This window comes from Taudactylus pleione, unplaced genomic scaffold (genome assembly GCF_031769625.1).
Source record: "Taudactylus pleione unplaced genomic scaffold, aTauple2 ptg000019l, whole genome shotgun sequence".
Taxonomy (NCBI): Eukaryota; Metazoa; Chordata; class Amphibia; order Anura; family Myobatrachidae; genus Taudactylus; species Taudactylus pleione.
Window position 1 is genome coordinate 16,062,183 of NW_028284421.1, and position 25,593 is coordinate 16,087,775.

Below are 25,593 nucleotides of genomic sequence, written 5' to 3' on the forward strand. Positions count from 1 at the left end.
TACGCAGAATATTTACTCATTCATATCAGTCCCTACCTCATTGGAGTTTACAGTACAAATTCACTAAAAGACAAATACACCCTAGGATCCATTTTAGTCATTATCTAATTAACATGCAGCAGCCCCCAGAGTAAACTCATGTAAATATGTGGAGAACACACAAACCCCACACAGACATAGACTTTGTTATACTGCACAAACATGTTCTTGTTTTAGGACTCTATTCATTATCCCTACATTTCTACACAAGTAGGTAAAAAATAACATTTCATATCACAGATATCTCCAGCTTACCTTTCAGTCCTGATCTGGCCCATCACTCTCCAAAAATACTACATTTTCAGTTCTTGACAGTGGGAACCATCGCCTTCAGATGGCGCTGATTCCTTGACCCCAGTTCCTTCCATGTGGGAAAGAGTTCTGGGTTGCGAAGAGGGATCCTTTTGAATCCCTCATCCCTATTCAGTTCCTTCTGCTGAACGCCGTTTTTGTACGCATGCACATGTAGAGGGCTGCTGCGAGGGAGGGAGGAGGTAGGAAGGGAGGGAGGGGCGGCGCCGGACCCGGGCCCCCGCCGGGTCCCTCTGGAAGCCTGACCCCGGGTAAATTGTACCCACTCCCCCCCTCTCGGCGCCGCTGCGCATGCATGATTCACGCAAGCGCACTTGCACTGCCAAGTCAGACTTGGCAATGTTAAGTTTTCTGCAGCTAAAGTAGCGGTGATAAGGATTGCAGGGACAGATGATCTTTGATTCAGCTGTCTCTGCACCGGAGCAATGTTAAAGTGCTCTGGTAATTTTGTATCCACTAGTGCCACTGCTGCTTTTCACAGCGGCTTGGATACTTAATTATCTGGAGCCACTTGGCCCCTGATAATAACGAGGCTCCTTAATGAGGATGGGAGCCAGGGGGATACAGTCAATATCCCAGCAAAGGGGATGCCGGCGCTTAGAATACCGGCGCCGAAAGGTAAGTAGCGGGATTAGGGGATGGGTTAGTGTTAGGGGTAGGCACTAGGGAGAGGGTAAGGGTTAGGCACTAGGGGGGAGGGTTAGGGTGCGGGGAGGTTAGGTTTAGGCACTAGGGACGAGGTTAGGTTTAGAGATCGGGGAGGGAGGGTTAGGGATAGGGGGAGGATTAGGATACCTACCGACAGATGACAGTATCCTAACCCTGTTGGGTTGTCGGCACCGGGATTTTGACTCCCGGGATCCCGAGCGCCGGCATCCTGTACCCAACCCGAGCCAGAGGCAGTGTGGGGAAAATTAAGGGTAATGTTTAATGCCATTTAATATATTTTATGCTTGTGGCTATGAATTATAAAAACAACATTATCTGGAAAATCCATAGGTCTTTGGGCCTGATTCAGAGCCGTTCGCTATTTGCGGTCGTTCGTTCAAAAACAAGGGGTGGCTATTCAAATGATCCGTTCGCAAATTGCAGTCTGTTCACACCTCTAAGTCTGAACGAGCGAGCAAAACATACGCTCGTTTATTTGTTAAAAACGCCCCCTGGCCGCTCGCACCATACGTCATGTCCGCTATTTATTACATTAATCGAGTACATCGTACAGCGTATGAACTGCTCGCTATTCTTGTGGTTGGTTTTTTCAACCGCTATTTTGCGAGCAGTTCTGAGTTAAAAAAAACCAAGTGACGTGGTCAATGACGCTGCTGTATTAATTATGCACTCCCTTAAAATGCCCGTTTTGACCTTTAAGCACGCATGCGTTCGAATTCCACTCCCCCGTTTACAAGCACCTTCCCCTGTTACCACCCACATACGCCTCATTCTGTCACTCAAAATAGCAGGCACTCGCTATATAGCGTACAAATGATTTTCGGACGCACTGACTGGTTCGCGCATGCGTACTAAAAACCGTACGCATGCGCAGATGTGCGAACATCGCTCGGAACGAGCGTACGGCCGCTAGCGAGCGGCTCTGAATGAGGACCTTAGATTTATGTATAATGGATACCTACATAAACCCCCCCTCAAAAAAAGATATTAACTATTAATGATAACAATGTATGTAGTCAACTATTTATTTACCTTTCATACTGCCAAGTACTAAATCCATATACCATAGTCTCGTCACTGCATATTTAATTAAGGCTTGTTTTGGCTGATCAAGTTAAGCTAAAACTATTATATCTGAGTAAAAAGAATAAGACTGAACTTAAGGAAGCAAATCTCTCCACTATTAGACTGATGGTGTGAGTCTAACACAAAATGTCACTATATGCCACTCCCTGACTATGCCACCTCCTGTGATTTTGGACATAGTACATTACAAAGTAGTTTATGAGCCTCAATGTTTAGACAGTATTGTACTCAGGAAAAGTGCAAGTGGCCTGGGAAAGGAAACAATGAAATAAACCGGCTGCTCTCAGATCCTTTACTTGCATTTTGCTCACATTTTCTGCTCAATTAGCTTCAGCTGTACCGCTGGGTATATTGTTATCATGTACACATTTCCCCAAACCAACAGATGGAACTAGCAGGAAAGTGTTAGTACAGATTAATCAAACATGATTGATTTTAACTGACAAAAACATCTTTTCCCTGTCATCTGTTCTTTAACCTTTGCGTCTTAATGCCTTGACACACCAGAGGAGTTAAAGGACTCCAGCAATAATTTAGACACAATCTCTTTAGATACAGAAGGATAATCCAATTGTTGCAGTGTCCTAACCTGTTATTGACATCCAGCTACAGTACATGCATGTCACCCTGAATATAGCATATTGTAATAAAATCATAATTCCGTTATGTATGGTATATTCATAAGTAGTTTTGTATCAATGGAATTGGGGTATAAAGTACTTTTTAATTTGTGTGTATTCCCAATCTACTGTAGATATAGTTATAGAGTATAGTGTGTATGTCTATGGCAAAAAGAGAGATTGTAACATTATAATAAATATGATGTTCTGTTCTGCTTTCCATTTATAAGTAATTTTTGGAATTGAGAACACATTTGCATTGACTCCATCCTGACTGGGAGTGGGATGGAGTTTGGGGGAATATTTACATTTTAATATTATTGTTTTACATTTTATCGACCAGGCTACATTTCACTTTGTATATCGGTTGAACTACTGTACCATAGTGAAAGTTCCTTAGTTGTTTGGGATTTATAGTAGCAAGTGAAATAAATATCTTTTTCCATTCAGTGCATAATACAGCCAAAAAAGAGAACTTTGATCGAACTAGTGAAACTGTGGAAAATACCCCACACACTAACAGGTTTGTTCATAGGTTGAATATAGGAATACATACATATGTACTTTTTCATGGCATGTTGCAGTTCAGTTGAGGGTCTATTCTAAATACCAATACACTACATCAATACAGAGATTATTATAGCAACCTATATAAAATAGATATAGCATTCTTGTGGCTGGTATACAATACAGAGAGCATTCTACATGATATGTACATGGTAGTTAACGATGGCTGTATTTTAGCTCCACTCTGTGCCTTACAGTAGCTACCACATAATCATTTTCCTACAGATATAATGGTTGGAAATGTATAAAGGCAGTAGGAAATGATATGGTGGTACTGGAAGTGTCAAAACACAGAGGATGGGATTGTTTATCATCTCAGTTCAGCTGCTGTACCCAATAATTTCAACTGACACTACTGTCAACTGTCATTGCTGCAGCTATCTCTGTTTACCCATTTGTTATCTCAACTATTTCCTTGTGATGGCATCTGCCACAGAAGATGGTGAATAACCACAATGGCTCTGACTCCAGCAAGCATTATGATACAAAAAAAACCACTAGGCTACACACGACTACTCCAAACTAGCAGATACAATGAGAGAGCCCATGCAGCATGAAACCAACTATCTTCTCCAAAACAAGATAAAGAAGGTCCAGTTAAGATAAATGATGAAGTACAGTTATGGTTAGGCCCTCAATGTGCAGTGCTTAATAATTTTTGGCTGCTTTACAAATTAAAGATAATATTGTTTATAATAATCTAGTAACCAATATGCACTTCCGAGATTATACTAGTGATCCATATGCAGATGCCAAATTTGTTGGCCACGCAGAACCCACAACCACTGATTGTGATACAGTGCACACCAGATCTACAGTATGTAGAATGGCCCTCAATGGCAGAGAAGTTGGCAATGTTTTTTTTCCTGACTGAACAGGGAGCTTAGGGCCCGATTCAGACCCACTCGCTAGGCTGTGTTAGCATGCAGCCAGCCGATTTTTGCAATCTGCGCATGTGTACGCATCGCAGTGCATGTGCGTGAACCAGACCGAGCGATCGGAAAGTGTTTGCTCGCTGCGCATAGACAGCCCAGCTGATTGAGTGACAGGAGAAGCCGTTTGTGGGTGGTGACAGGGGCTGGCCGCTGGAAACGGGGGGGAGGTGCGAACACAGGCGTGCCTGAGCGTCTTAATGCCGTTTCATAATTAGGCATGCATAATTAAGAGGCAGCATCATAGTACATGTCACTTGGCTGAAATTTACACTGAAGCGATCGCAATGCTTGCAGTAGGGTATGGTCAACTACAAGTGCTGCGTATGCATCCGATGGTACTCGATGTTACCGATGGTTGCATATACTTCCTGGAGATGATGTGCGCAAGTGGGCATCTTAAAACAGGCTGGTGGGCGTCTGCATACACAATGCGATCGCATACTAAGACATAATGAGCATGCTAATGCCTTGCTGTGCAATCGCCTGCCTTGCTGTGGGTTGGCCGGATTTGCATATGCTGGCTGCATGCGAATGCATCTAGCGAGCGGGTCAGAATTGAGCCCTTAGTGCCATCTCCCAGCACCCTGTTCACTTTTGTCCACTTCTGCCAGTTAGGCTGGTCCCGTTCAGTCCCACCCCCTTCCCTGATTAGCCTATCACCTAATGTAAGAATCCCCATGGATGGCTGAAACCATTGATTGGTTTTCTATTGATAATTTCATGCCATCATTAGGCTTACTTCCTTGACAAACTATTTACATAATCACTAGATTGACTCTGATTGGTAAATGGAGCCACCCACCAATTATAGTAGCAAGCATTTACAATATTCTGATTGGTTAGTAACCCCCTCTAACCATCAGTCAAAGTGCTTAGAGTGGTCTATTGGTTTGTAGCACAGTCACAGAGGTCTGTAGAAAGGATGTACAGAGCTGCATCTGTTAGTGTCACTCTATAACACCTCTGTATCATTCAATAAAGTTGTGGAGGATTAGAGATTGTACTCATCTCAGCCCATCATGTTTCTTTTAGGGATGTGCAGGCTCGGATTTACTCGGATTTACTCGGTTCTTTTCGCCACTTTACCGCAAGTTCGGATTTATTATATTGGCTATCCAAAACACATGATAGGCGATAGCCAATAAAATGCCGTTTTGAGATCCGAGTAAATCCGAGTAAATCCGAGCCTGCACATCCCTAGGTTCTTTACATGTGTATGCAAAGCAGGAGTCAAGCATCCAATGTTTATAAACCTTGTAGTCTATATTCAGCAACGTTTTGTACTGTAAGTCTCTTTTTTTGCGGACCCCTTGTGGCACCATATAAATAAAGGATATTATAACTATACTTTCTGATGATGTTACAAAGGAGAGACAGATGCTGTTTAGAGCAGCTACAATACGTGCAAAGTTGCTATTAATCACAGGAGATATAGGCCCTCATTCAGAGCCGTACGCTCTGAGCAGAGCGCACGCTCTGCATGAGGGCCGGGCTCCTTTTTCATGGAGCGTCCTCCTGGACGCTCGTATAGCTGTGGGTCACCACCCACAGGCTATACGAGCGTGCATTTTGATGGCCGCGATGGTCGAGACCATCGCGACCATCGAAATTGCGAGCCGGAGCCTGCGGTTGAGGTTTTCAACCGCAAGCTCCGGAGTGATTTTGGCTCTATCAGAGCCAAAATCACTCCCACTGACATCACTAGTGATGTCAGTGGGCCGGCTTCTGACGGGAGGCGTTCCCGTGGGAACGCCCCCGTCAGGGAGGCACGCCCCCGGCACGCCCACCAAAGGGGGCGTGCTGTCAATCAACATTGACAGCACGCCCCCTTTGATCGGACACAACGAGCGAAGGAAAGTCCTTCGCTCGTCGTGTCTGGCGCATGCGCACGACGGAGCTCCCTCCGTCGTGCGCATGCTCAGTGCAGACCATCGACCCACTTGCGAGCGTACAGCCGCTCGCGAGTGGGTCTGAATCAGGCCCATAGATCACTATTAGACATCAGTACTGCTGGCCAGACTGCTAAATAATGTCAGAAGCTCTAAAAGAAGTGGTGGCATAAATCACTTTACTAGAGAAGCTACTGTATATTTCTATGTATTCTGCATACAATCACGTCAGAAAGAAACAAGTAAAACATTTATTTCAAAGAACATTGACTTTAGGTATTAGACAACTTTCATGTTCTCACTGTTGTTAAAAAGCGTTTGGCACTTTTCACTTCTAATATCATTTAAGTTGCATTCATGTATTCATTTAATAGTTCTGTGCTAAACCACTTAATTCAATTGACTCTAATCAAACTTGGCATGAGGACCATTTAATCAGTATACTGTATTAAATAATATAACAAAATTAAGGGCGCAGAACAGTCCAAAAATTTAATTTGACTTTATTGCTTATGTTTTGTATCAATCATATTAATGTCTACTGGGTACATTAAATGAAAGTTTGATTACAAAATTGAGTAGTTTCATGTTATAAACAAACTTACTCTATGTATCATCACAGATGTTAAGAAAATACAAACACAGCATTTCATAAGTGTCACCTTTCAGCAGACATCAATGGTCATCAACACAACTAAATGCCCTGATTAGTGTTTCAGGTTCATGTATGATAAAATGATACCCTTCAGTTGTTGTATGCAAAATTATAGTGAATCCAACATTAAAAATATTGAATTAAAACAGATTAATGAGGAAATATATGAAACCTCCTAAAGAGTAAAGAAGTTACCCATAGCAACCAATCAGCTTTCAGATAGCATTTATCAATTACATTCTATAGAATGCTAGGTAGAAGCTGATTCATTGCTCTCTGTAACTTCTGCACTTCTTCATTCTGTAGAAGGTTTGATTAATTTCCCCCTTGATGTTGTGGACTACAGAGTTTTCACAGTGTTGCATTATCCAATAACATTAAAATGTAGCCCTGTTGTGCAGTTCTGCTGGATTAGAACAGAGCGTGGACCTTAATAATAGAATCCTGCAAATACTCATAGCAACCAGGTAACAAACAGTATTCACATGCACAATAGTTATAGTAACTAACACAAGTACCTCATGAGACTAGAAGAGATCGCTGGTTCATTAAGGGGTGAGCATGGAACAATTCCAGGATTGTGGAAGTGAAAGGTGAGGATGACGTTGGAAGCTTTGATGTTTCTTGATGCCCAAAATAATGTAGAGTACAGTTAATTTTCCGACCACATGCAAATGAATGGAAATTATTCTCGTGGTGAAGCTGCGACAATTAAACCAAGAGGGATGCTCTTTTGTGATATACCTGGACAAGACTTTGGGGCATTCCACAATGGCATCCTCCTAGTAAACTACAATACGTGGTGGCCACTGTAACACAAGCACCTTTTCCTCAGTGCATTGTTTCACATTTGTACTGCATTTTTTTTTTAACAAATACAGTGCAATTAAAACTACATTTTACTAACATGGGGTGTTAAGTGATAAACTACATCACAGCCACGCTGCCCATAAGAAAGACTAATTTGTCCCTGGTTTCAATTTTTTAAAAATAAATCATTCACCAATCTCCTTACTCGGTTTATTCTGTGGATCTCTCCCTTAGAATCTCCTTCCTCTGCATTGGGGATCCTGATAAATATGGAGAATCTGACTTGCAAGTGGACATAGCAAAGCATCAAAGGACCAAAAGAGCATTGTGTACGCACCTTCCGCCATTCTTATGACCGTTCTTACGTCCGTTCTTGCGATTCTACACCAGCAGCAGCACCGCCTCTGGGTGGTACAGTCATTTTCTTAAGATATTTTGGCAGTCGGGGATCAAAGGTTGCAAGTATGATTATATAGGTGTGTACGCGCTTATCAGCACTGTGGTCAGGATTTCCGTTCAGGAGCGAAGTCGATCGAACCATCGCATTGAAACAGTGATCGCAAAGGTATGTACTCAGCTTTAGTGATATTGGAACTCGATAGAGATTCATGTACAGTAGTTGGGAGATTTATGTTATATGTGATGGTAATTTTAGTTCTGTAGTAATTGTATATTAAATGATTTTTAGCATTTATACCTACTTCAATCTAGTTTAGAGCAGAAAGGACTTGTGACTGAATTGGTGCAATATGTCATTGTTGATATTATGACCAATGGCCACATTAAGGCTTGTTGGGGCCACATGGCAACTAAGTTGATAATATAATAATATTGACTCCCCCCCACCGACCAACACCTGCCATCACAGCTGCTGCTATGCTCATTACCGGCAGCGGGTAGGCTGTGGTGATTCTTCTTCATATCAATCTACCAGCACTGCAGATGCTGTTAGGTGACTTTTTCCAGCGGGGCTGCGGTTAGTGCACTGAGCCACCAGGTTGTTGCGGCTGCAGCTGCTATAAACCCGCCGGCTGCCAGGTACTGACAGAGAAGCTACGGCTAGTGCTGTTTTAGCCGGCAGGTTTGGTTGATGTTTAGAGCCACCCAGAAACCTGTCACAGTGGTGTAGAAGTGGCTGGTGCCATGAGCTGCTGGTTCTGGTAATTGCCCCGCGGAAACGGGCAAGAGGACAATGTTTGAAGCAGTGTGGGAAACCCCAATCTGTGTGGGCCCCTGGGTGGCTGCCCTGTACTTCCCCATATAATCCTACCATGCGTATACCCTCATGATATCTTTGTTACACAGCTATGCTGACATGTTTATTAGTTCATATACTGGCTTAACAGTTATTTATTTTTCTTTTTTTTAAATAGTTTATTTTTAAATGGAACATATAAGACATACACAATATAAGCCTTCAGATAAGAAGAAGTAAAACATCTTATGTCAAATAGACATCCGAACAATATAATGATCTTAGAAAATCGTATATAAAATTACAAAATATTGTAAACAATTATACGATATTAGCCGCAAAAATATAAGTAGAAGAGGAAAAAGGACAAAAGGGAAAGGAAGAGAAATGAGAAAGGAAAAGTAGTGAATGTGGGAAGGGGAGGAGAAAATAAAAGACTAAGAGGGGGTGGGGTTGGAAGCCCCACCGGTACAGCACTGTAAACCCTATCATATTGTGAACAGATGGTACCAAAATAAAATCAAAAAAGTCAGTAAGAGACATCTATATAATAAAAGGAGATAGGTAATGAATAGGAAGAAGCGATTGATCAGAAAAGAAGGGTCAAGAGGCCACCCATCAAATGGGAGCTGTGTGAAGGAATTTGATAAGTGTACCAAGAGTTCCAAATCTGTACGAAATTAGAGGATCTATTATCGAGATATGCGGTGATCTTCTCCATACTCACCAAATGCCAGAGAGAATAAATGATGGATATAATGCCCTTAGTTAGGGGAATATGGTAACACAGAGATTCAAGTGTGGTGAGAGAGCAAAGTGATATAGGGCTAGTCAGGGAAGAAACAAAATGTCTCAATTGAGAGCATAAGAAAGGGCTCACTTCAAGGAAATTAAATTTGGCTATAATATCCGGTAGTAACATACATGCATCATTATCCAAAATATCTATAACAAAGCGGATATTCCTATCAACCTAGGGGCGAGCACGGGCCAAATATTGGTAGAAAGGCAGGGTTGTCCAATATAGGGGTAAGGGAAGAGGGAGACGAGAGAAGTTTAAAGCGGCGGGTACAGTAATCCCAAATCTGACATGTAAAATTAAGAACAGGGTGTAAACTAATATATTGAAGTCTAAATTTGGAGGGCAACAGTAGTTGGGAGGCAATAAAGGTAACATGACTCAGACCTGTCTCCAAGTGGATCCACCGCAGAGAGGAGGTGGGGGCAAACCACACAACAGCTTGACTCAAGTGAGAGGCGTAATAATATAAATGGTTATCCGGGAAGCCCCTCCCTCCCTCTTCCACACCTCTCCATAATGTTGAGAAAACTGTTCTAGGTATTTTGTTCCTCCACACGAAACGGAGAAACCAAGTGTGCAATTGAGCTAAAGTTACCTCTGGAACTTTAATCGGAAGAGATTGGAACAAGGAGACATGGAAGTATATTAGCTTTAAGGACCACTATACGACCCAGCCAAGAAATGATAAGGGATTGCCACCTGTGCAGATCCGCTTTGATGGACACTAACAGAGGTATAAAATTCTCTTTACACACAGAACTATAATGGTTTGTGATGAAGACGCCTAGGTAGCGAATCTTAGTGGGCCGCCACGAGAATTTATAATTGGATTGTAAGAGTGATAAGTAGGCTGGATCAATATGGAGAGGTAAAAGTTCAGTTTTGGACCAAATGATTTTATACCCTGACAAGTGACCATATGCAGTGAGAATTTGGAATACATTTGGCAGAGAAGTATGGGGTGAAGAGAGGGAGAGCAGAACATCGTCAATAAACAACGAAATCTTGTACTGGGACCCACCTACCACAATTCCTGCAACATCCCCTGAAGGCTGCCAGGGGTTCAATAGACAAGGCAAAAACCAGGGGCGACAAAGGGCACCCCTAATACAAACAAAAAATGTACAAACCCTATGGCGCTGCACTCCAGTGCTGCAGAGGTTAATAATAAGTCTTATTTTCAGAAACCTCGACCTGTGGTCCTTAACAGAATGTGGGGACTTTCAAGTCATGATAGGACAAGGTAAAAGAAAAGACCGTCATCCAGTACCATGAAAGACAGCTATTTATTATACATAAAAACATATATAAAAAAATGCAGCAGATAGCCCATACCATCAGATGGGAGTACTGGTAATACCAATAAATTTCAGTGCTGCCCGCTATGTTACACTAATAGTCATTCAGCTGTGAGGCTTCTCTCTATCATAAATAAGGGGGCATTTATCTGTGTACCAAGGTCTATATGATTTTGGGTAATAGGAGAGTGCATTTGTTACTACAGAGCTTACTTGCTATTATGGCATGATAAGAGCCACATTGTTTCTAAGGGCACCTCAGTAACATTGCACACATTGTATCTACAATACTGATCCCATATATTTATAAGATTAGTAGATATCAATGATACATCTAATAGGGGTATAGATCATCTCATTATTTTATTCACAATATAGCATTGCAGTATTAGACACTTATTGTTAGGCCTTTCTCTGTAATGATGGCAGAATAAGAGCTACAGTACATTGTCTCAAAAGCCATCTCAGTAATAATATATACATTGTATCCATAATACTGATTACATCTATTTACAAGATTGGTGGATACAAATAGAATGGACCTGTTGCGGAATAGCAACTTATTATTATTTTTTGAGAATAAGCAATAGCAGCATTGCATGAATTATATGTCCATCCATAACAGAGTATCAGTCCTTGATCCATCATTATAATATGGTATTGGGAAAGTAGTGCAAAGCGCAATCAATTAATAAGGCTGATACAGTTATATGTGTATTTATTATGTGCACGCTATTTATTATGTACACGCTACTTATCTGAGTAGGTGACCTTGCTATATAGATAGGACAGATGCCATATGACGATAAGGTCCCTATGATATATTGGATTGACTATCCCCTATTAAGTATCTGTTTGTGAGTGGGACAGTAAGGATCCTATTATAGGACCTCCTATTAACACAGATATGGTGAAATTGAAGTTACATTTGTCTGTTTCTGCAGACGCCATTTTGAGACGTGATATCACATAAATTAATGTGGTTAGTCCAACAAATACATATTATATAAGACGTGTAAAGGTGGTATTAATGATTGATTCATTTTATTATAATTACATAACAATATTTTGCGGCATCCTATTAAAGGACTTATTAAAAGTTAAGTTTTAAACAATTATTGTTAATTGGGTCAATGTTATAGTCTGTGATTAGGTGGAATCAGATTTATTTGAATATATTATATTTGTCCTGGAGTGCCCTGTGATAGGAATACTTTTCTCTTTTCTTTTTTTCGGTATCCATTTGTTCCAAGGTGCACCCCCCCTTAGTAATAGATAAGTAGAATAGCTTGTGATTTGTAAGGGGTAGGACATAATATAAATTACTTTCATGATATAGAGAAAGTGGTCTGTGCAGACTCTTTTCCTTTTTGTGTTAAGTAAGCATACATGTAAGGAACTCCACACGAGACATCCTCATTCGCATCTGGGTGATTCTTACTGGGGTTGGGACCATATTAAGCCGGGAGAAGATCTTCATAGACCACCATATTCTCCTCATATTCACATCCCCGGGTGGTTACATCATACAGTGACATTATTACACTATGTTGTGTTTTCCATTTTCTTCTTTTTTATACTGGAGAATTACCTATACTGAAGGACATGGGACAATTCCCTTGATGGACTTTTGTTCACTTGTTAGAACAATCCAGAGCGCAAGTGAGGTTGATTTGTTTTGTTAAAGGGCACCCATGTCTAGTGCCATTTGTAATTTCCAATGGGCAAGAAGCAAGTCCATTTACAGACACCTTGGCCGATGGGCCCGAGTACAAGGCCTGAATCCCAGTGAGGAAGTCGCCTCCAAACCCGAAATGTCGCAAGGTTTCAAACATAAAGGGCCAGCTAATCCTATCGAATGCTTTCTCTGCGTCCAGAGAAAGCATAAGAGCAAGGGTGAGCAGGAAATTTATCGAATGCATAAGCCTAATTATGCATCTTGTGTTATCCTGTGCCTGTCTACCGGGGATAAACCCCACCTGGTCATTATATATAAGTTGCAGCAACACTGTATTCAATCGTAGGGCCAGAATTTTAGCATTTTAATATTCACATTAAGCAGAGATATGAGTTGATAGTTAGCACAATTCGTTGTATCTTTACCCTCTTTAGGTATAACGATAATCTTGGCCTCAAGAGCTGTTTTAGAAAGAGGAGCTCCCTGTAGGATGTCATTAGATAAGACCGACAGATGTGGTATAAGATGATGTTGAAAGATTTTGTAGTAGTTAGCCGTAAAGCCATTGGGGCCCTGCGCTTGGCTGCTCTTCAAAGATTTAATAGCAGAGGAGATCTCTTCATCGGAAATTTCAACATTTAGTGCAGAAGCAGCTTCTAACGATAAGCAGGGTAGATGGCATTGTGAGAGGAACTTTTGGATCTCTGGGCCTGATTCAGAGCCGGACGCTCTTTCAGAGCACTCACTCTGAATCAGTGCCATCCTTCTCTTTTTTTAGAGCGGCCTCCTGGCAAGCGGCCAAAAAGATTACCGCTTGCGGCTATAGCAAGCTGCCAAAAAGATGGTCGCGATGGTCTAGATCATCGTGACCATCATGCTTGCGATGAGACCCTTGTGGTAGGGTCTAATTGCCGAAAGCCCTCTATCAGAACCGAAGGCACTCCCACTGACATCACTTGTGATGTCAGTGGGGCCGGCCCCAGACGGTAGGCGTTCCCATAGGAACGCCTCCGTCTGGGCAGCCACACCACCTGGCACGCCCACACAAGGGGGCGTGCTGTCACTCACCATTGACAGCACGCCCCCTTTGGTACGAGACCCATAGCGATGGATTGGCCATCGCTCTCCGGGTCTCGGCGTGCGCACGACAGAGCCGGGTCCGTCATGCGCATGCGCACATGCACACTCACGAGCGGGTCTGAATTAGGCCCTCTGTCCCAAGTGTGGGCGAACGCATTATAGAGTTTGTCATAAAATTGAAAAATAACCTGGGTGATGAGTTTAGGGTCTCGTAAAATATGACCTGTAAGGGAACGGATAGAGAGCACATTACTTTGAGCAATCTTGGACTGCAACCTAGAAGCTAAAAGCCCGTCGACCTTGTCCTCTTTCTCATAAAATGACTGATTAAGCCATTTTAGACTATCCTCAGCCTTAGCTGTCAATAGTAAGTTCAAATAGCCCCTAGCGGACGACAGAGCAGATAGATCCGCAAGAGAACCTGAGAGTTTGTGTTTTGAGGAAAGGGATTTTACCTGCTCTGATAGATCCTGGATACATTTAGCCCTAGACTTAGTAGCGTGGGCAGATGCTGCCTTATTGGAATCCCAAAGTACCATAGGGGTAATGTCTGGGGACTTAATTGCAAGCAAAGTAATGTGCTAGCTCCTCATTTAGTTAGATCTTGATGAAGGGGTTAATAAGGAGTTTATCGTTTAAACTCAATGAGGGCTGGCGGTTGATTATTTGGGGGCCGGGGTCATCCACTGTGATAGGCCCATGATCGGACCATGTATTAGGATTGATGGAAGTGTCCAATATACACTGGGCTGGTTCAGTACTGAGAAATTTCATATCCAATCTTGTGTATACATCGTGTATGGGGGAGTAATATGTATATTCTCGAGCAGTAGGGTCTTTCACTCTCCAAGCGTCAAAAAGAAGGTGCTGTGACAAAAGGAGATTTAAAGCGGCAGAGTTTTGAGAATGAGATTGTTGAAGGGACTTAGCAAGGTGTTTGGACCTGTCCAGGTGGCAATCAAGAGTCCCATTAAAGTCCCCACCCATAACCACTATGCCTTGTCTGTGAAGAGCTAGTTGACTATTGAGAGAGTTGAAAAAAGGAGCTTGAGATTTATTTGGAGCGTATACGTATTCGAATGTGACCCAACTAAAAGGAGGTATCTGCCCTCTGGGTCTTTAATTATTTTAGAGGGTGTAAAGGTAAGGTGTCGTGCAAAGAGGATAGACACCCCTTTCTTTTTGTGAGTGGGATCGCAAGCATGGAAGGTATTAGGAAATCATTTAGAGTGAAGTTCAGGGTGTCACAAATTCTCGGACGGATTGTGGATGCGGCCTGTATTCAGGGAATTGGATTGACCTACACCTGAGGTACGGAGTCTAATGTGCTGGCTGTATTCACCAGGGACCCTCGCAAGAAGGTATGGACTTGGCTGCGTCTGACACACAGGTCACAGCCCTCAGGCTAGGTTTCCCTAAACAGGTACTGGTGAACTTTGGTTGGAGTGCAGGAGACTTTAAGCGTAGTCAATGAGCCAGGTCAAAGCCAACTGGACGAGACGGTACCAGGAAGCAGGTGTAAATGAGTCACAGGGAGAAGCAAAGGTCAGAACCAGAAATCAACATGAAGCCACGGGTCAAGCAGAATCAGAGTCACGAACAACAGTTCACATAGTCTCCAATCAGCACTTCCTACATACGCGCCTGTCTCTTTAAATCGTGTAGCAGAGCGGCGCGCGCACTCCTATGGAAGCTGCGGCTGCCTGCTCACAGCCGTCAGGGAAGGAGGAAAACAGCTGACAGTGGGCGCCGGGGATCTCCCGCCCACTGACGCACGCCAATCCAGACCTGGATTCAGCAGCGCTGTGACATTACCCCTCCTTCTAGGGGTGGGCACCGAACACCCCACAAACGGCTTGCCAGGGAACTTTTTATGAAACTTTCGAAGGAGTTGCAGTGCATGAATATCTGAAGCCTTAACCCAACAACGTTCTTCCGGACCATATCCTTTCCAATCTACCAGAAATTTAACTGAACCCCGGGACATTCTGGAGTCCAAAATCTGTTCAACTTCATACTCCTCTTGGTGATCTACTGGAAGTGCGGAAGGAGGATTGCAATGTCTCGAATATCGATTGAACACCAGAGGTTTGAGGAGAGAGATATGAAATACATTGGAAATCTTGAGGGTACCAGGAAGTTTTAAACGAACAGCCACTGGATTGATTACCAGGTAAGAGGGACCTGTATTCGGCAGCGCTGTGACACAGGGTGATAATTACCGGCAAAGTGAGTTTCCTGTAATAATGTCACATTACCCCTCAGTTGCTGGAGAGTATGAAACAGGAGACAGCATTTATGGGGGCTATTCAGAACCTTCGTGTTCAGAGAGAAAATCGTAAGTACCATCTATATACAAAAAAAGAAAAAACAAGGATACATACAGAGAAATAACAGTAGGACCTCTAAGTAGGAAAAGAGAACAGAAAAAAAGGGTGAAGAAGGGGGAGGAGAGAACAAAAAAAGAGCAGGATAGAAATCGAAGTCTGCCCTTCAAATCGGACCCAGGGAGAGAGTAAGCCAAGGGGCTAGATATGTCCGATGCTGGCCACGAGGGTCGGTTGGGGGGAATGGTCATAGCCATCTGGAGCAAGGACGAGGGTAATGGAAATAGAGTCTAGGACCCATGTGCATGTACTTTCAAAAAAGAAAAAACAATCATAGTATTAAACAAGACAATACAATGAGAATAGTAGGGATATAGGAGTGAGGGGAAGTGGGAGGGGGGGGAGTTAGGAAAACATTCCATGAAGGTCAAGAAACAAAAGACATGGAAACACAGCAATGATATAAGTAAAGTGTAACATGTCAGTAAATGCTGATAGACAGCAGGACGAGGAGTAGGCAGGAGATCTGAAAATACAATGTGTATTATGGAGCAGCTGTTTTAAACCGTATATCGCAAATATATAGGTAAGCACCCTGCAAAAAGCCATCATTAGCAATATTACAGAACAGATACGTAGCAAAAATAATGATTATGAACTATATAGAAGTCCACAGAGACCTCATGTCCCATATAGTCCAGAATTTTCCTCAAAAACCCCCACATTGATAAGGAAGCAATGAGCTACCACAATATCAATGGGGAAGCTACAGAGGGTTTTCCACATACAGTATATATAGAACCCTAAAAGGAAGGAGTGAGATCAGGTCTCAGGAAGGGTGTCCGAGGTCACCCTAACTATGTGCCATTCCTGGGATGGGGCTCTACAGAGTGGGGAGGAGTTGATAGGAGGAGAGCATTGTGAAGGAGTTGAAGAGCTCGAGAGGTTTAAACAGCGAAGCAATTTTAGTGCTTCATCAGGTGTTTTGGCAGCCAAAACCATGCCATCCGACTGAACTTGGAGGGCAAAGGGGTAGCTCCAACGATACTTAACGTTATTGTCTCTCAGTGTCATGGTGATATCCTTCATCTCATGACGTCTCACCAAAGTAATGGGGGAAAGATCTAGAAAGATAAGGAGCGTGGTTCCTTCAAAAGAGATAGCAGAGGATTATCTGGCTTTTGTACAGAGCTGATTTTTCATCGAATAGTAATGTAGCCTCAGAATTACATCTCTCAGGGTGTTGGCAACCAAGGACCTAGGGCAAAGTACTAGATGAGCCCTGTCCAGGAGCAACATATCATCTGGGATAGTGGGAGCAAGGACCCGGAAGAGGCAGAGAAGATAGTCCATTAGATGGGCCGGTTCCACATTTTCAGGAATGTTGTGGATCCGAAGATTGTTACAGCAGCCTTTGTTGTCTAAATCTTCTTGTTTATCAGCTAAGATCATCACATTTGTACGTATTTGTGCTACCTCCTGTTCGGATTCCTGTTGAAAGGCAATAAGTTCTTCTTGCTTCCTCTCTAACGCCTCAATTCTGGAACACAAAGTGGCCACCTCTGTTACAATGCCTGACAGGGCATCCTGGACTTCCACATGAATTGTCTTCTTAATAGTTTTCATTTCAGTGAGTAGCATCGCAATGTCAGCTTTAGAAGCTGGGTTTGAAGAGAATTCCTCATCAGAGTCATTTTCGAATATCTCGTCAGTAGGTGATGTGGCAGCAGATTTCTGCAAATATGAGAGTGTAGAGTTCTTGAAGTAGCCAACAAGGTTGTGGGATCCTGATTTTTTTCCCTCCTTTAGGCATAGTGACGAAGTGAGGGGAGAATGCGTGGTTGTCATCACCGGTTGGGGAAGAGGGAAATCCCTAAAACGTCATTAGTATGCACAGGGCTAGACTCCCAATATAGTGGTATCACATATCCAGCGGTAGCACGACTGTATGCAGCAGAGTTTTGTGACACATCTAGAAAGTGTATTCATAGAAAAACCCCACTAGGTGGAGCTGTGTCTCCACGATTAGCAACAGTAGAAACAATAGGTATAGCAAAACCTGGTAGGTTTGATACGTATAGAAGGCAGATTAGATTCACCGGTCCCTGGTTACTCAGCAAACAGGCGCCTCTAATCCACACTAAACAGGAAAGTCCACTATAGATGTGATGGCTAGTTTGGTGATAGAGGCAATTGAGTTATCCTCTTACATGGATGACATTTATGAATCCTTATGATCAGGAAAGTGGAGAGCGATGCAGTGCAAGGGGAGGCTGCTCGTGAAAATAGGTCTGGGGGTGCCAAACAGGGAGTACAGCCAAGGAGGGTTGTAGCAGGAGAGTCACACAACGCTGTGAGCAACCCCGGCAACACCTGTTATCTGTCTTCACAGGATTAGCGCACTGCTGCTTCGGGGCTGTGATTTAGTGCCAGGAGGGGGCCACAGAATGCTGACGGTACCGCCGATATCAGGAGGACCTGCAATGAATCTCCGGGTGTGGGTGGTAGCCGCGTCAGGACTGGTAGTCTCAGCACTCACCTCCGTAACAATAGATTGGGCAGGACAGATGAACGGACAGAGTGTGGGCAACGCAGGCAGTCAGTTGGTAGCGGGAGTCCCATGGCTGCATCCAGGTATGTGCGGCGACCGCACAGCCGGATCCCTTATCGGAGACCTCTCATCCAGTGGGCTGCTGGCTCCGGAGCTCTGGATTGAGTTAGTGTCGGGGGCTGTTAGTGTGCCAGTGGAGGCGGGACGGGAGGCTCTGTCGGGCATATAATAGGCCTCAAGTCAGGCGTGGTGTAAGCCGCGGACAGCTCCCATGGATTTACACCCTTCGGGGGTAGGGAGGAGATAGAAAAAGGGTCTCCGGGCACTCTATGAGGTAAATAAGAGGCGATGCTGAATGAGGGCAACAGGGGTAACCCCAATATCATCTACTAATATCCACTGTGAGCAGGAGCAACAGGAGAACACGTCTGCTCCGTTAGGTAGTTAAGCCACTCTCCCCTAACAGTTATTTTTTAGTCATTATCTTTCTTTATATAGCTATAATTTATAAAATAGTATAAAATTATGATAGCAATAATAGGAAAAAAGATTCTAGCTAAAAGCACTTTTATAGTGCTGACTCTGCAGCAGACGTGAGCACAATAACTATTGTGTTCTGTGAAATTTTGATCTTAAGTGTCTCCAGTCCTAACCCAACCAAACCACACAGCACAAAGAATCAGCTCCATTCAAAATCTGTATATTCCACAAAATGTGGAAGTACAAACACAGGGGCTAATGCAGAGCTGGATGAAAAATAAGCATAATTTATGCTAAGCACGAATGCATGGAAACATTTTCTAAATGGAGGTTAGTCCACATGGCAGATGACTTAACCAGGTGAATCTTTAATAACCATTTAGAAACAGGAACAGGTGAACACATTGTGGTGTGCCGGGTATGCACTCACTGTATGCTGTATATTATCAGTGGTGGCAGATGGATTATGTAACATACTATGCGGAGGTGGCACAGTGTTATTTAAGGTATACGTGGGGTTTCTGTTGTGCGGAGTAACTCTGGGACCCGGGAACTCATTCACTATGGTGGGTGGTATAGGAAAGAAAACCACAGCGGGAACCCGCGAATGAGCAGAAGGCACAGGTTGGAAGCCGTGTCTCCAACAAAGAGCCATTCTGGGTCCTAGTGCCCGATGTGGGAAGTAACAGAAGCAGTGCAGAGCATGCCTCAAGCATAAATGACATTTCCATCCCATATGTTGAACCATTCAGATGTGTGCAGCTCTGCAAAGTCAGCATATGCAATGGAGTATGCCAAGTATATGTCACATACCCTTAGGACCTCATTCAGAGCCGCTCGCAAACAGCGAGCGCTCGCTCTGAATGAGGACGGACGCTTTTTTAATTAAATGCCGGCCTTCTTTCCACTCGCTAAGCTGTGGGTGACCGCACATAGCTTTTGCGAGTGGCCAGGTGATGGTCGCGATGGTCGCGACCATTGCAACCATCGGGCTTGCGACAAGACCCTTGTGGTAGGGTCTCCTCTGCCGCAAGCCCCAGTGAGCTTCTGGCTCTAATAGAGCCGGAAGCTCACTACTGACATCACTGGTGATGTCAGTAGGGCCGCCCACAAACGGCAGGCGTTCCTTCAGGAATGCCTCCGTTTGTCCAGCCACCCCGCCTTCAAAACGGGATGAGCTGTCGATCAACATCGACAGCTGCCCCGTTTGTAGCGAGCCCCGGAGCGAGTGAATTTCTCACTCGCTACGGGGCTTGCGCACGACCCGCTTGCGAGCACATATCGATTGCGAGCGGGTCTGAATGAGACCTTTACTCCCATCTTTTTAAACATTTATTTTATTTTTGCTAAATCAGCATTCACTATTAAACAATCTCTCTGATACAGCAGAAATTGCTTTATTACAGATATACAAAATACAAAAAAAGATAGTTGCTAAAACACATACATAAAAGCATAACATATGCCTGAGAAAAGAAGAAAACACCTATAAGGGTAGTAGTGCTTTCTTAAGGCAATTACAAGCAGCACCATTATCATTATAATTATTGGTGCATTTGCCCAAGACCCTTAGGGGTAAATTTACTAAAGGTCGTTTTGGCATTTTGAGTGATTTGAGGTGTGATTTTCATTCGATTTGGCTTCGATTTTGCTTTTGGCTATTTACTAAAGGCCAAATCGAATGTAAAATCGGACTTCAAATCGAATTTTGAGTCAAATCGGCCTCAAAACGACAATCGGAAAAACATTGGTACTTTTACATAGGCCAACACACAAAACCCTTATTTACTATCATTTGATTTGAAATCGACCTCAAAATTGGACTTCAAATCGAACTTCAAATCCCCAATACAATGGACCTGCTTCATGCTTTCGATTTGAGCAGGAGCAGGTCGGATTAACACATATACATGCAGACATCAGTGAGATGCCTGCATGTATCAGGCTGGAAAAAGTAATTAAACAGTTAAAATTAGAAAAAAATTGACGTGAGGTCCCCCCCAAATCAGAAACAGCCCTGGACTGCTGTAAGTCAGTTCTGGTTGACTAAGTACAGGGAAAAAATTACGTAGGGTCTCCCTGTACTCAGTACAACCAGCACTGGGCTATGGGAAGCAGGGCTGGTTTTGGATTTACAGGGAAAAATTTACGTAGGGTCTCCCTGTAAATCACAGGTCCAGCCCTGGACCCTTTCTAAAGGGGGACTGATGCCACAACCAGGGGAGCCCTATCACCGGGCCCCCCAGCCACAGCATCAGCCCTGACCATTAGTCAGCCCAGGCCTGGGATCACTGGGGAGTTGGAGAACCCTTCAAAAAAAGAGGTCTCCCTCTCCAGGGCAACCCTAGCCTAGGCTGACCACCGCCCAGGGCTATCCCTGCCACCCCTGGGCGGTGGGTGGCGGGTTTATTGTGTGAGTGATGTGTAAAAATAGAAGTGATAAAACATTGTCTTTCCAGTAGAACTGCAGGTCCCAGCAAGCCTCCCCCGCATGCTGGTAGTTGGAGAGCCACAAGTACCAGCATGCAGGGCATTCAGATCCCACTGGGACCTGTAGTTCACCTGTAAAGACATGTTGAAAGAAAAAAACACACACACCTTACACAGTCTAAGTTTAATATATACATACATACATACATACATACATACACACTCACACATACTCACCTATATTACCTCCAGTGGTCCCCTAGTCCAGTAGGCATCCATGGGTTAAAATAAGAAAACGAAATACCCAACCATAGCATTAAGGAATTATCATTCTAACCAGAATGATTACTCCTTCCCGAATGAAGTGCACAGACGTGGCTTCCTCCTTTGAAGCTCCGTGTCTGTGCGTTCATTGGCTGAGAGAAGTCAGGCCCCCGCCTCTCAGCCAATGAACGGCTCCTCCATTGTACTCAGTGGTGGGAGCCACAGAACAAACTTTAGTTACCCTGTGGCTTGGGTTTCAGCAGTCTGGGTTTGCTTCTGTTTTGGGGGGTGACCTCACTTTTTTTTTTTAATTTTAACTCTTTACAACACTTTTTTAAAGAAGATACATGCAGGCATCTCACTGATGTTTGCATGTATCTGTGTGAGAACGAACTGCTCATGCTGAAAGTGAAAGCATGAAGCAGTTCTAACTTGTCGGGGATTTGCAGTTCGTTTTGAAGGGTGATTTGCCGTTCGATTTGGACATGAACATGCCAAATCAAACAGCAAATCACTGTTCAAAACCGACTCAAATCGAATTTGTTTTGCAAATCGCCAAACAAATCGAATAATTGTAAATGCAGTGAAAAAAATGGTTATCACTGCATTCGATTTGAGTCGATTTGAGAAGAGGTAAAAACTCTTCAAATCGACCTGCAAATCGACCTTTAGTAAATTTACCCCTTAGTTACTACTAGAGATATTCACCGACCCCCGTGTTTTGGGTTTGGATCTGGATCCCCCCTGGTTTTAGATCTGGATTGGTTTTGCCAAAACCTCACCGCCGTGTTTTGTTTTCGTGTTTTGGTTTTGGATCTGGATTGTTTCTTAAAAAATCATAAAAACAGCTAAAATCACATAAAATGGGCCTGTTTTTGTTCCTACAGTATAATCAACATCAATAACATTTATTTCCAGTAATTTCCAATCAATTTTGACCACCTCACAATATTATTTGCTTCATCTGGTTAAGGCCAAAAGCTTGCATCCAGCTAGCTGGCTAACTAAGCTAAGTGACACAGTGGGCGGCACTAACATGTGGCAGTTCAGCTTCCAAGTTCCAACACAGATAAAGTGTGTTACAGTGTGTTATACAGTGTGGGTTGGATACACCAATAGTGCACTTACTGTGACAGCAGTGTCGGCAGTGCGGGGTGCTGGCGTGTCCTCCATGCGAGAGTGCCAGTCGTGTCCTCAATGCAGAAGTGCCGTCAGTGTTTGCAGTGTGGTGGTGTTGGCAGAGTGGGGGCCCTGGCAGTGTCCTGAGTGCATAGTGCTGGCAGTGTTGGCAGAGCGGGGGTGCCAGCGGTGTCCTCAGTGCAGGAGTACTGACAGTGTCGGCTGTGCAGGGATGCCCTCGGTGTGGGAGTAGCAGCAGTGCAGGGTCACTGACGGAGTCCTCAATATGTGGGGCATTAGTACCGGGGTGCTGGCAGTGTTTTTAGTGCAGGGTGCCGGTGGTGTCGGCAAAGCTAGCTGGCTGACTAAGCTAAGTGACACAGTGGGCGGCACTAACATGTGGCAGTTCAGCTTCTAATTTCCAACACGGATACAGTGTGTTATACAGTGTGGGTTGGATACACCAATAATGCACTTACTGTGACAGCAGTGTTGGTAGAGCGGGGTTGCTGATGGTGTCCTCAGTACATGGAATGGCAGCACTGCGGTGCTGGCAGTGCTCTCAGTGAGGGTAGCGGCGGTGTCAGCAGAGCGGGGGTGCCGGCGGTGTCCTCAGTGCAGGTTTGCTGACTCTGTCGGCAGTGCAGGGGTGTTCTCAATGCAGGGTGCCGGCGGTGTCGGCAGAGCGGGGGTGCCAGTGGTGTGTCCTCAGTGCAGGTTTGCTGACTGTGTCAGCAATGCAGGGGTGTTCTCAATGCAGGGTGCCGGCAGTGTCGGCAGAGTGGGGGTGCCAGCGGTGTCCTCAGTGCAGGTTTCATGACTGTGTCGGCAGTGCAGGGGTGTTCTCAGTGCAGGGGTGCTGGTGGTGTCCTCAGTGTGGGAGTGGGCAGTGTGGGCGTCGCTGACGGTGTCCTCAGTACATGTGGCAGCAGTTCAGGGGTGCCGGTAGTGTTGGCAGCGGCGGTGATGGCAACTGGAAGCAATCGGGAAGCCGACTGCCTAAATACCGGCAGCCGGCTTCCCGACTGTCATATCCCAGCAAGGGTGAAATGCCGGGCATCTAGATGTAGACGCCCGCATTTCCCCGACGCCGGGAGACCGGCGCCCGGCATCCCGATCGTAGTGATGCCAGGCGCCGCGAGCGGACAGCCGCGGGGGGGGGAGGGCTAGGTTTAGGGCTCCCGGGGGGGACTTAGGGTTAGGCACCCCCCTGGGAGGGTTAGGGTTAGGCTAGGGGGAGGGAGGGTTAGGGTTAGGCACCCCCAGGGGGGACTTAGGGTTAGGCACCCCCCTGGGGGACTTAGGTTTAGGCAGCGGGGTAGGGGGTGGTAAGGGTTAGGCACTTAGAGGGGGGATTAGGGTTAGGCACTTGGGGGGGAAGTTAGGTTTAGGTACCCCTAAGGAGGGTTAGGGGGGTTAGGTTAGTAGATACTCACCTATCCACGATCGGGATTTCCAGCGCTGTCGGGCTTCCGCTGCTCGGAACTCTGCTGATGTCGGCCTGCTGCTGACGGGAATCGAACCCATTCCAAGGCAGCAGGGGATGCTGCCAGTGGGGATGCTGGCGGTGTCGGCAGCGGGGGGTGTCAGCGGTGTCAAGCGGTGGGGGATGGCAAGTGCTATGAGGCCTCATGCTGCATATGGTATCGTAGTGGCTAATTTATGTACGCCCATGCAACGCCGTCCCAACGCACTGGCAAACCTGCATTCGCTCGAACACCCGCCCATTACCACCCACAAAGGACACTTCCTGTCACTCACTCTGCGATGGGTCTGCGTCGCCACTGCAATCGCAGTTCCGATCGCAGCATCTGGTTCGCGCACTGCGATGAATACACAAGCGCAGTGCAAAACAATTACCCGATTGCGTGCGTATTAGCAACTGCGATCCTTGCTGAATCAGGCCCACAGTTTTTCAGAGCGTTATAAAAAGATAGAACTACAGTATATTCATAAGTCTATGAACTCTTATATAGATATATTTTATGCTGTAGAGTTGCAGTAACATTGTTATTTTTAGATGACATCCATTTATGTCTTATAATGAATAACTGGTATTTGTGTAAAGCAGATGCATAACATTGTAATTTTTGATCTGGATTAATCAAATGAAAATTGCTTTTATTGTATATTTGATTACGTATTTATATTGTTGCAGATATACAACAGCACAGAGCTTTTTTGTATATACAATTGACATTCTATCATGTCAACATGTCATTTGTGTAGATATGATGAATGTCACTGCTTAGCATGTCTTCCTGCTGCATGTTGACATTTCGGCCATGTCGCCATGTTCATGTCGACTGTATGAATGTCACATGATGACTGTCGCCATAACATAACACACCCAGTTTACACTGCTAACATCTCATATTTTGCTAAGTGAATGGACAGTTCTGAGAAGAGTAGCACAAACCAGTTACTGAAATATTAAGTTAAAGCATCATAAGGAAAATCTACAGTAAGTGTAAAGCTACCTATTTTCTACATAGCCATTAAATATTGGAAGTGAAAAAGTGATATAATAAATGAAATTGAGAAGCAAAATTCAAACTGTAATCTGGGCAGGAAGATGCTTAAAATGCATTACAGTACATTAAGCTTGCACTGAACGGTTAGCTTCATTGCAAAAATAAATAAATATCCATTGTGCTTCCATCAGCAGAAATTCTGATAAAATCAGCAAAACCCCAATTAAGATGTGAAAAATGTCACCTACTTATTTTAATGAATTAAAGGCACCGAAGAGAGAACAGACTGGAAGTTCATGTTCAATGCTGCACT